This window comes from Pseudopipra pipra, chromosome 1, assembly GCF_036250125.1.
Source record: "Pseudopipra pipra isolate bDixPip1 chromosome 1, bDixPip1.hap1, whole genome shotgun sequence".
NCBI classification, from domain to species: Eukaryota; Metazoa; Chordata; class Aves; order Passeriformes; family Pipridae; genus Pseudopipra; species Pseudopipra pipra.
Genome location: NC_087549.1, coordinates 146,577,948 through 146,590,546, shown reverse-complemented (window position 1 = coordinate 146,590,546; position 12,599 = coordinate 146,577,948). Strand labels below are relative to the sequence as shown.

The 12,599-nt window shown below is 38.6% G+C and overlaps 1 protein-coding gene across 2 annotated transcripts in view; it reads right to left on the bottom strand.

Annotated features, from left to right (window-relative positions):
• The window catches only part of PTPRN2 (protein tyrosine phosphatase receptor type N2), a 641,953-nt gene that overhangs the window by 73,694 nt on the left and 555,660 nt on the right, over window positions 1–12,599 (bottom strand). The gene's annotated exons all lie outside the window — the stretch shown is intronic.

The following is a 12,599-nucleotide window of genomic DNA, read 5'->3' as shown; positions in this document are numbered from 1 at the left end:
CCACAAACATCTTCAGTGATCAAGTCCTTGTACTCAGGACCATTTTGGAACCGTGTCCCCTACCTAGGAAGTTCCATGTTTGTCCTCTGCAAACCATAGAGAATAAACCCAATTAGTGTAACTGCCAGTTACATGGATGCAGAGAGCAAACCCAGTGGAACAGTAAAAACAAAGAGTTTGACTTAAAAGACAGCTCAGAAATCAGGTTGGATATTTATTTTTTAATGTCTGGACTTGATATTGGAGGACTCTTCCAACCCAAATGATTTTATGACTCTATGACAAAAAGCCCTGAAGTAACTCTTTTTTCACAGAAGCACTTTCAGGACTTACTGGAGATGACCGTGGGAGAAGACATGCCTGACTTCTGCCCTGTCCCTTCCATGTCACACTCACAGCCACGATGAGCCAACATGCAGTAGCAGAATAAGCAATGTTGGCCACGAGAAAGATGCAGTTGGCATCTACCGAGCTTCCAAATCTAGAGGAAGTGTCCCATTTTTTAGGTAACCTTTTATCTATGCACCACGGGATTTTCAACTGATGTTGGCCTAGCTCAGTGATTCTCAAATTCTCAAATATTTTTCTCATGAAAGCATTCAAAAGGGATTGTGAAGTGATGGCAGAAAAGCTTTAGAAATGCATAAGCTGAAGATATCCTGCCTACTCCTGGGACTCTTGGGTTTCCATGGAAGCCAGTAAAGGATAACACTTTAAAGAAGTTTGAGGAACACTGGTCTAATCCACAGATGAAAATATTTGAAGTGACAGAGGGCAAAATACGAATGAGGAAAAAAACAATGTAAAAGAGAACAGAAAAACAAACCAAGAACAGACCATAGAGGTCAACAAAGAAGTGAAATGATGAAAGAAGACACTATACTGCAAAGGAAGAAAGTCACAAAAACAAAACCCAGAACACAGCAAATTAGGAAAACGCTATGGGAAGAAGCAAATTGTGGTCATAGCTGATAATTCTCAACATTTCCTCGCATACTGTTTATTTTCCTTCAAATGCTGAATAAGGAGAATACATTGAGAGAATGACAGTAGTAGTTCTGAGTAGACAGTAAAAGTACAGCTTGTTAAACAGAAAGAAAAAGAAAAATAAAGAACCTAAAATTCAGTGTATGTGTCTGATTGCTAAGGATCTAGCAGACTGTGCATATATTCTTAAAGAAAACTGTTATCAATTCAGAAGAGACCCAAGGAATATGTGGATGGTACCCCTTTTCTGTCATAGAGGTTATTTACTACAGACTGCACATCCTCAGTTTGGTTTTCACAAGCTTTTCCAATGTGTAGTAAATATCTTTCAGTAAAGTCTCCAAATATGCAATATTTTGCTCTTAGATGAGGCCAAAACTAAACTCATAGAATGAAATCTGAAAAACTCGGGTGCAGAACTCCTTTATACTTTCATGTCCTACTTTCATGTCTTAAAAAAAGACTAACGAGTGACAAAAAAGGGCAAAAACATTACTCTTCGATAGAACCCTTCTTCCATTAAAGCCAATATGATTAGTTCTGAGAGCACAGCACTGGGACATGAGGGAATGCAGGTCTACTCCCAGCTCTGCTTGTTTGACCTTAGGTTAGTCTTGGTCAAGATGCTTCCCTGTCTGTGCCTGAGTTCCCTGGACTAAAGAGACAGGATAATGATATCGACCTTTAAAAAGAGTTTTGAACCTACTGATCAAAAGTGCTTTATGAGAGTTGGCTTATTATTATTTTGGTTACTGAAGTGAGTTGAAAGGATCCGGGTGACTTTAATCAAAATTTCTAATATCAGGCCCCAGAATGCCGCCTGAAGGACAAAGTTTGTGAAAATTCAGTTGTGAGGATATACAAAGGGTAAGTTGAAGGCTGGTGCATATCCTCAGGTACTGCAGGGTTTTCCTGTCTACAACAAAACTTCAAATGACACAAAAGTAATTTCTGGACTTCTAGAAAAGATAATATATTAGGCACCATTAGTATATTCACTACATTAACATCAATTAGACACTATTATGATGCTTTCAGTCAAACTGGTCTAATGCAAACACACATCAAAAGGTGAAAGGAGGCAATGATGAAAGAAGAAAGCACTTTTTTTTAACATGCCCACCTAAGCAGCAGCAAGACATCCCTCCTGCTGTGAGGCAGCACTGCCCTGGGGATCTTATGCTGCTGCTTCTGGCTGGTGGCTGTGGTTAATAAATCCAACCCTTCCAGGTACCTTCTAGCTAAAGCAGTAGATAAATAGCTGCATCAGAAATACTCCTGCATTTAGAAAAGCTTTGGGTTTGAATTCTGCATTAGCTTTGTCCTTGACAAATTCCATCTCTTCAGTCTACTCCAGATTACTCTCTTGCTGTCCTGGTCTACATGGTTTGCTATGATTCTTACAGATTAAGAAGAATCCTTGATGTCTTTGATCTAAAACATATTTATAACACATGCAAAACATGAGTTTATAATAAAAGTGCTTCTCTAGGTATCATTACCACTTGTTTAAGCTAAAAACCCCTTGATTTTGTCTGATGAATGAAGTGAAAATGCACTCTATGACACTTTATGCTACAACAGACTCTGTCTGCAAGACTGTTCCAAAGGAACATTGTAGGACTCCAGATAGAGGGTTAGTTATCTAACCTGTAATTTTCAGAGTGAACCCAATGAAGTTCGACACGGTTCACACAGAGGTAAAGCTTCGAGTAATCTCATGGTAGAGCAGGTACATAAAGGTTTGTTGTGTTGATGGTACTTCTATACACAGTCTCTCTGCTCATGCAAATAATGTCTGAAAGCATTGAAATGATCTCTGTCTATTCTACTGGCAAAATTTGTCACTGGCAAAGACATGTGATATCTTTTCCATCAGCTTTTTTCTGTAATGGGACACAGGTAAATTAAAAGGGTTCTTTAACATACATCTTCTCCAGTACCAATGTGGCCGAGACCACCACAAATTAAATTTTGTAAATTATCGCTGCTGTGTTTTTCACCATTTATATCACTATATATTCACAATTTCCTCATCCCAAGGAGTGAAAGCAGCCTTGTCAGCTTCATTTGTATGCTCCTGCAAGACAGGAAAATTGCAAATATTGCAAGGAAAAGTTTTAAGATTTAAAATGCCAAATAGTTTTTCATTAACACTGAAAAGTTGTGTATGTTATATTTCTGCCTCCAAATATCAGCCACCACTGAATAATCTTCTCAAGGCACACGAGGCTAATAAAAACCTACAAAACCTGAAAACATACGAGCATTTAAAGGAATAAGAAGGCCTAAATAAACATGAAGTAACATTGTTATTGAATGTAATTATAACCTTTTTCTGTGTCATAAAAATATCACCAAGATGTAGGGCCTAATTCTGACTGGGCTCCCACTTGCTAATCACTCATCTGCAGATACAGCCCTGGGTACAATTTCAGTTCTCAGATTTTTCTACTGTAGCTTTTTTTCCCTTGTTATCTCAGTAGACATCTTCACTTTAGTGAGATGGATATTGAACTACCATCCCGCCTCACATTCCAGGAATATGCACACAGCAAGCAGCTCAGCATCAGCTCACACATGAACAGCCTTAGCTCCCATAAAATATTCATTCATTTAAAAAATATTTGCACCCTGCTGTCAAACTTAGACAAATTCATACTGAGCCTCAGAAAATAGCTGTTTTAATGGTAAATGATGTTCCAGAAACCTCTTTCAGGCTAAACACTCTCGTCAAAATTATTTTAATAAGAAAGATTAACAATTTCAACATTAGCTGCTAATCCCCTTTCATTTGAAACTGTGCTGATAAAATTCTTTGCTTGTCATTCAAATAGTAAGTAATAATTATAGATTTGGGGCCTCCATCTCTTGCTTCATTAATAGTAAATTGCATGGAAGTCTGAAGCATAAAGTCAGCTTTGATACATCTCAAAATGCAATTTCCATAGCTTTCCTTAGCTATGTACAATTAATTACAGAGTTAATAAGGGGAATATGTTAATGAAAGGGAAATTATTCACTCAGACCACCTGGTCTTATCGAATTTCTTTAATATGTTTCCTTCTTTCTGTGAATTCGCATGACAGCAAGAACACAAATCATGGTGTGCGTTGCCAGTCCTTTAGTATTTTTATTTGCAACCAGCTAAAGTCCACTTAAATATGAGAAGAATGAAAGTAGTAGTCAGTACTAAGTAACTGACTGCACTTGCTTTCTCAAGTTCAGTACCATTTTAACTTTAAAATGAAAATACCTAAACAACTTTATAATTACCAGTCTCTCTTCAATGCTCAAGGATAAATATAATGCATCCAAAAAAGAGACATTGTCATCTTTTATTTCCTTTGCAGAAAGGTATTGCACATGCACATATTTAATAAAAGATACACAGTAACGTGCTTCAATTCACTGCACTCTGAAAGCTAGTAAAACTCAGTTGCTATGTGCAGTAGGGTTTTTGGGGGTTCATGGGAATATTTTAGTTGGTACAAATAGCCCACTCAGAAGCAGGCAAAGCTTCACATAAGCCATCTTAAAAATAACAGAGTTGTGATGCTGTCAGAGATATACTTTTTATAGATGGGTCAAATCCAGAAACCAACCATCTTCAACAGATATTAATGGATCTACTACTAACCAGACTGAAGATAGAAACATTTTTGGACCTGGACGCCAGCCGTCATAGTCATTCCAGAAAGAAAAGGGCAGAGAATAATTCCCAGAGCAATAGCAGGTGCTATTGGAGGAGGTGATGCTTGTGAGCAGTTTGTCACCCCTCCATTCTATTCTTAGTTCAATCCAAAGGCCCAACAAGCAGCCAGCAACAAGAGGCAACTCATAATTCTCCCTTGCTATGAATAGGGTTTTCCTGGCCAGCTTGGCAACCTAAAGCCACATTAGCTCATGACTTTAGGAGAAGAAGATAAGGGAGACATGACAGCATTAAGGGAGAGCTGCCAACTAGAAAAAAATAAGATATTACTCTAGTCTGAAACAAAAGGAGAGTTACAGAAAGAAGGCAAATTCGTAGTAAAATTATGGTTTTTATAAAGATGTACTGGGGTAGGGATGCAATATTTAAGGGTAGAAGACTTTATCTGGTTTTGACCAAAAAGTAACACAGTTCTCCTTTATGGAACAGCAAATACTATGTCATCCACAAGTGAACCTCACAGATTATTTTAATGTTTGTCTCCTTATCTAAAAATGTTTCCACAGCTGCGTTGTGGGTGCGTATGCAAAATTTAATGATCACAGGAGCATTTTGTCTGTGTCCTACACATCAAATTTTCCAAATACCACCCAAATTCTGTTACTTTACTTAGAAGACACTGCCAAATTGTGGCCTAATCCCAGAAGGAGTTGCAGAAAACAAAGTGTAAGTTTTTTTATCTTGCCCTGAAGATGAGCATAACCAGACTTTGTCAATTCAGTGGGGGGATTAAACTGTCTTCATTACAAATAGCATCTGAAATCAGACCACTTCCAATAACTTCTGCTGGTGCAGCCCACATGAAGAGAAAGAGCTCTTCAAAATACTGCTGGAGTTCTCCTGGACATCTTAAACTGCAACTGGTACAACACTGCAAAAACACAGTGCCAGTAAGATGTTCCTTCTTTGGAAGAACCATGAAGCAAGTCCCAGTTTCACCCTGAACTCTTAACTGTTTTGAAAAGCTTTGAAGTTGTAGTCCCATTTACCACATGTCATCTGATCTTAGTAGTGCACCATGTCTTGCAACCTGTGTGAACCAATTCTTCACCCCACAGTGAGTCCAAACTCATAACATCTGAACTCTGCCACCAGCTCAGAAATACTCTGTGACATTTGTTATCATCTTGGGTCTCCTGCCTGAGAAGTCTTCCTGAACCACCCTCTTTCTAGCATCATTCTCCTTCTAAACAGGCCTTTCTACCTGTTAGACTCAAAATATGATTAACTGCTACATCTGCTAAGCTGAGGTATCAAGGATTAGTGCATGATGTGAGCACGCACAATAGGACATGTACAGCAAAGAGCCCTTTATCACTGAGGATGCATTTGGAGCCAAAAGACAAGATCTCCTGGATGAGTGTTTATCTCTGGTTTCTGCCACTCCATGAGACTCCATGTTCCACGAGACTCTCAGAAGCAGCTGAGGATCCAGTAACATCCCTTGTATTCAATCTGAAGTCTCAAAACCCAGATCTTTTTCATTAAACTACTGTGAGCATCTCTTGCTACTTGCTACAGCTAATGCTTATCTTGCCTTGATATTACTTGGATATTCTCTAGAAATGGAACAAAGCTGGGAGAAATAGAAAAAAAGTCCAGATAGCCCCTAAGTTTTGTTTCACCCATGACAATGATCCTTTCGTTTTACTTGGTGCACAGAGTTGCATAACCTAGTTTTGTGTCATGTATTTCTCCCAGTGAAACCCTTTTAAAATTAGTACTCCAGAATATTATTAGAAATGTTTTCTTCATCTTTCTACTAAAAGCCTTAGGGAATGATATAAGTTGGCTAAAAAGTGTTCAACCAAAGCAGCTTAAACAAAGCTGGAATAAACACTTTACAGTCAAACGACAGACCAAGATGTAGTCACAGAAATTTGTCGAGTTATTTCTAATCATGAAAACATTTTGGGAAAATAACTGGCAGGGAAGAATTTAGAGAAAAAAAAAGATTTTGAAATCAATTTCATACCATGTTCAAGAGGAAGGTTTTTCTCAATTTAATACTGACTCTGCAATTGTCATTATTTCCTAAGGCCTATTCAACAAAATTAATACAGAAAAAGGGAGGCACCTTATTATGAAACAAATAAAAATAGAAGAATCAAAGGGTAACCCGTTCATGAATATTTTTTCTGAGTTTTACTGATGAAATCTATGTAGTACATACATCCATTTATTAGATTTATGGCTCTATTAGTAGAACTGTTTTCATATGCCAGGAAATTTGTTTCACTTTTTTTTTGCAGCTTTTCTGTGTTCCTATATCTCAAGTCCTGGCTTTAAACAAACACAAGCAAATGTTTCAAAACAACTTAAACATTTAAGGAGGGAAAAAAACCCACTTAAAATGAAGGGCTAAACCTATTTCATCAGCAGATCTTTCAGGAGGCAACCAGCTCCACTTGTCCCTAAAAGCATGACAACTTGGGGAAGAGACGGGTAAAGATTTTCCCATCCACAGTATTTATGTCTTTTTTGGATATTGGCTATCTTGTCACTGAGTAATGTGATACACAACAGCTTTCTCCCTTGTGACTCCTCTTGTCCAACTATTCATGATGAAATGGCCTTTAGGGCCAAAGCCTTCTTGGGACTTAATTTGGTAAGACTTCTACAACTATTTATACTGGCATAGCTGAAAGGTAAGTTGGGATTTAGATCCACTTAGCACATGTGTAAGGAGTTTATGCCTTTAGCTAAATGTTGCCACTGACTTGTCTCCCTTCCCATGTGAGGGAGGATTTTTTTCTTCATTTTCTAAGTTCTAAGCTTTTTTTAAACAGGGTATTTATAGTCTTGAAATGCCTAAAGAGAAACTAATGCTGGTAGAAGGAAATGGTGGAAAAAGGAAAAAATATTAAAACCTACTAAATAATCAAGCAAATGATTGTGGCAAAGACCTGGTTTTCTGTACCTGCACTCCTCACTTTTGTCCCTGCCAGCATTAATTACCCCTGCAGCACATGTCCCTGGGCAGTGCACTGCACTCGTGCCCTGCATCATGCTCAGGAAATGTTTAGTGTGTTTATGGATTAAGGTCAAGGTGGAAAGTACACCCGCATCTAGCACAGTGCTACTGGTCCTCACATGCTGGAGCTTCTCCCTTTATTTAGAGAAATGTGTTTGGGTGTCTTTGCTCCCAATTTTATTGTAGCTTTAAGAATAAAATCAAGGAATTTCAGCAAGATGTGGTGCAGGATTTAACAAATATTTTATCTTGTTGGAGTGTGTCTTCAGTCACTCAGTTCTCCATTTTTCCATATTCAATTAAAAGAAAATCTACAGCTGCTACCCCATAGAGTTCATTTAAAACAGAGTTCATTTTAAAAACTAAGAGTGAGGGGAAATTGCTTAGAAACATTTAAAAAGTTACTATTCAGAGACTACGGGATACCAATGCTATAAAAAAACCCCAAGTTCAACCTTGGAAACTATTCCTTCCTTGTTACCCTTTCCAGTCCTACAGAAATTCTACCATTGATTCAGCATCAAAACTAAAACGGATGCAAAATTCAACATCTGGGCTTTGACTGGTTTTGCAGCAGCAAGTCTCTACCCTGTGTCCCCAGCTCAGGCTGTGTCACCTTTTGGGACACAACCTGTCCCAGAACCTTGACTCCAGGTTCTCATGTGAGGCCATCCTTCACTTCTCCATGGGGAAAGTCCTTCTGGGTTTGCAGGCATATTGCCAAACACAAGGGGATCAAGTGGACTTGCACGCTTTAGGTGCAAGGCCCTGGGTTTCAAGCTGTAGTTCATTTGTTCCCACTGCCTCATTCAGCCCAGGTACAAAACTTCTGAAAAGTACAGCACCACAAACCATCACAGATTATTATTATTATTTCCTATACATACAGCAGCTTAATACCCCCTGGGACAAGACTCCCCAGAGACAGCTTAAAAAAGTACTGAAAAAGACCTTCCATAAATTCACACTTTCAAAATCCTAATTTATGTATAATGCTTCAAATTTTGCACATCTCTCTCTACGAGGAAAAAACCAGCACAACACAGAAAATCGCTTCAGCTTCTGCAAATTCCCTCTCCTATACAGTATTCAGATAACAACCTCATAATGTTATCATCAAAAGCATACACTCCCTCCTTGCAGTACTGTTCTTCATTTAGAACCTCATAAAAGATTATAATTATTTTAATCAAACAAGCAGGGTAATACATGAAGCAGATGTAGGATCTAATCCACCTAACTTAGGTGCTGAACTTGTGCTACAGCACAAAGAGAAGAGATTCCTTCATCTAAGCTGCAGACATAAACTGGATGGTGCAGGCACAAAGGAGGCGTTTCAAGAGAAATCCATTCTCTGCCTAATTCTCTGGAGACCTTCATAGTCACCCACTGACTTCACCAACTAGGAGGAGAATTTATGGACTCAAGTCAACATCAACACTTCATTAAGTGCCTAAAATATAGGAATAAGATAGGAGCCCAAGTTAGGGAGACCAAATCTCTCCTAGACACTTTTAAAACCCTTCTAGTTTTCTTGCTGGGCTGCAAATGAAGTCTTGCCCCTTACCAGAACTTCTCTTGTCACCTGAAATATAGATGTACACAGGAGAATAAAGTGGGTGGAAATCTAATTCTAAGTTCCTATGCTTTCCCTTGCTGTGACCTTCTGTAAAATGTTTTCTTTCAAAACCAATGGTGACTAAAATGAGGGCATGCATTCTGTATTGTTGCTCCTGCAGAAACCAGCCAGTCAGCGCCACAAACATGACGGCATAAAACGTGCTCCTCTAATTACACTTTCCAAACTGCTTGGATTTTTTAGAAAGACAGAATCAAAATGTGCCATATGCACCACCCTCCTGTTATAAATGTGGTGAAAAAGACAGTGAAAAGGAAAAAAAAAAAAAGCTCTGAATGTTGTTATCGCTGTCCTTCTGGGCCTCCTGAGCCCTCCCTGCTTCCTCCTGCCAACAGCTCAAACCACCTCACGGTGCTGTCAGTAGTGCAAAGACATCGCCTTTGCTGCACGGGGAAGCAGCAGAAATGCAGGATTTTTCTCCTTGAAAGCTGGTTTCAGTCTAAGTGAGGAGACTGCCTCACAGCCACAGGATTGGAAAGATTCCTGGTTTCTCTAGACCTTGAGCAGGATAAACAATGGGCTAACCACACGTGGCAAGTCCTCCAAGGAAACAGCACCTGTGGCCAACCACAAGTTCCAACAATCCCAAAGCTGAGGTGACTTAAATACCACTTTAGGTATGACTGATAGCATTTTCCAGCAAATTAAACAGCTTTACAGAAATATTTCTGACCAACGCTACCTCTGAGCAAGATTACATGGAGTCATTCAGCAGTCACAGACACACTTCTTCTAGGCTATTTTCATTAAAGTTTTATTCTGTTTATAAATCAAAATAAAATATTTCCTGCTGCCACTCTATACAGTAATCCATTGTTTTATTTTCTCTAGGGAGGTCCTGGCACCTATGAACAATAAAGACTGAGGAGCTTTAGCTCAGCTAACTGCTCCTTCACTGCACACTGTGGAGCTGAAAAACACATTTACAGACCTGTAAGTGCATTTACCCTGAAAAGCAGAGGGTATTTGCCATTCTTACTTGGCCCCTTGCTAATATTTCTCATTGCTTTTTTAGGCACTGAGATATTTTTCACAGAAAATATCTACAAAATTTAAAAGATAAGAGGATTGTGGCAGCAGGAAATGAGAAGAACTGAAAAATATCTTGTATTGAATGGTATAAAAGTTGCAAAGTGGTCCCTCACTCTCCTCCACTTGTATCTGCAAGGCAAGGGGAGGAAGAGCTCACCTCTCTCAAGCTGCTTCTACTCTGAGGTCCAACAAGCCACAGCATCTCCAGAGGGGGAGAAATTCAGGTAAATAAGATATTACAGACAGGTGCATTTATTTTTAAGCAAGACATAAATTGGGTCAGCTCCCTGGTTTCAGTGTGACACACAGTGACACAGAACATGAGCATTTCTGATCAAGTCCAATCATCTGCTCCTGTGCTGTAGCTGAGAGACGCTGATCTTCCACGTGAACCTAACCCAGCTTTGCCTTCAGCAAATCTTGTACTTATGGTTTAATTATTTTCTTAAGTAAATGTCCCACTGTCTCCTCTTGGGCTTGTCCTAATAGCAAAGCTAAATGCATCCTTTTGATGCTAACCCATATTTTCTTCCTAATTGTATCATCTGCATCCATTAGGAACATTTTTTCCTCATCCTATATGTCAAAGCATGTAGGCAGACTCCCCTGAATCACTGATTTTTGTTTGTTCAGGTTAGACTAAAAAAATTAAATGTTTTTACTCTCTCTGTGTGGTTTGTACTCTCAAGACACTACAGCATTTCTTTACTCTTCTTTGAACCCTCACCATCTAAGATATAACATATGCTGTTAGATAGCTAACACATGTATGGGTTCATCCAGGGTTAAACAGGATTGACTGAATTATGGACACTGAACACCATAACAGTGATCTTGATCAATCTGACTATTTTTTAAAGTTTATTTATTGCCATATGAAGACAATTCTCTCTTGCAATTTTGCAGAAATCCTAAGAGACAGAGTAAGTGGTTTCCATATGCAACTTTCTCTTCTTTAAGTCTGATTTTGTGATGATTTTTTCATGTTTCCCAATAATATCACTGAAAACAATTTTGCTCAATTTAAAGTAGTTGAAACTGTTTGCAAATGTTAAATGCATATTTCCATTTACACGGGAATTTTTGCTTTTATTACCACACAAATATATTGCCTCAGAACCATTCAAACCTTCCTCAGAATTTGTACTTATTTTGAAGTTGGACAACTGGAGACTTTTTTTTTTGCCTCCTCCCAAGAATTTCAGTTAACCCTGAAAGGAAACCAAGTGAATTTTAGTTCTGGTTAGGCAAAAGTGGAACAGTAAAAGCCATAACAAATGATCTTCTGTTATGGGACCCTTCCAAACTGCACTTGCCTAGCAGGTATTAACATAATAAATAATTAACTCCTTTTTGAAGGGGGATAGGCAGAGAAATATTTACTCAGGATGACATACTCTGAGGAAGCATCTGGTTTACAATCCTGCCCTGCTTTTGCTCAGTTTTATAGCTGACCTGATCAAGGCTGGAGGAGGTCAGTAACTTGGCTAAGGTCAAATTAGCTCATTGGGTTTTGCCTGCTTTCATTCTTTTCTCCATTATGTGAGGTTGGCTTAAAAGAACTTGAAAAATATCTGAGAATATAGTAATTTAAAATGTAAGTCCAGAAAAAGAAAGAAGTTGAAAAATTAGGACCCAAAAGTATGACATGATGGAAAGAAGTTCCCAAAAGCATGGCAAAACTGCCAACTGGAACAGAAGGTTACTTTAGGTAAACCATGATAGCAGAAGTCAAATACAGAAAGCAAAATAACACCTGACTTCAGATCAGGTTCTTCACCATCACCTAACTTCTATTCAGCTATTTCAATGCACTCTAGAAAGACAGTAAATATTTAAAGAAGGATGAAAATAAGGCACAAAAAATGGAGGATTACTCTACAGCTCTCCCAGCAGGGCAGAAACAAGCTCCACCAGTCCACTGGACTCTGACTCTTACATGCAAAAAACTCGTCATATGTCCATCTTCTACCCTGATACTGGTCTCAAGTTGTTTTTAGAACCCAAGTTTTCCAACACAGACTCCATCGATAGAATGTATTTGGATCATTTCAAACATAGAAGAAATCCAGCCGGGAAGAAATTCAGCCAAGGACAAAAAAAAATCCAAGCAAGGCTAAAATTCAGATCCCTTTTCTAAGGGTAACAGAAGCAAATTGCTCCATATCACTACTCTTCTGTTGCCTTCTCAGCTCAGATACCTCTGAACACTGAAGATACATGAGAAAAAGCAGTAAGGTGGTAAGAAATTT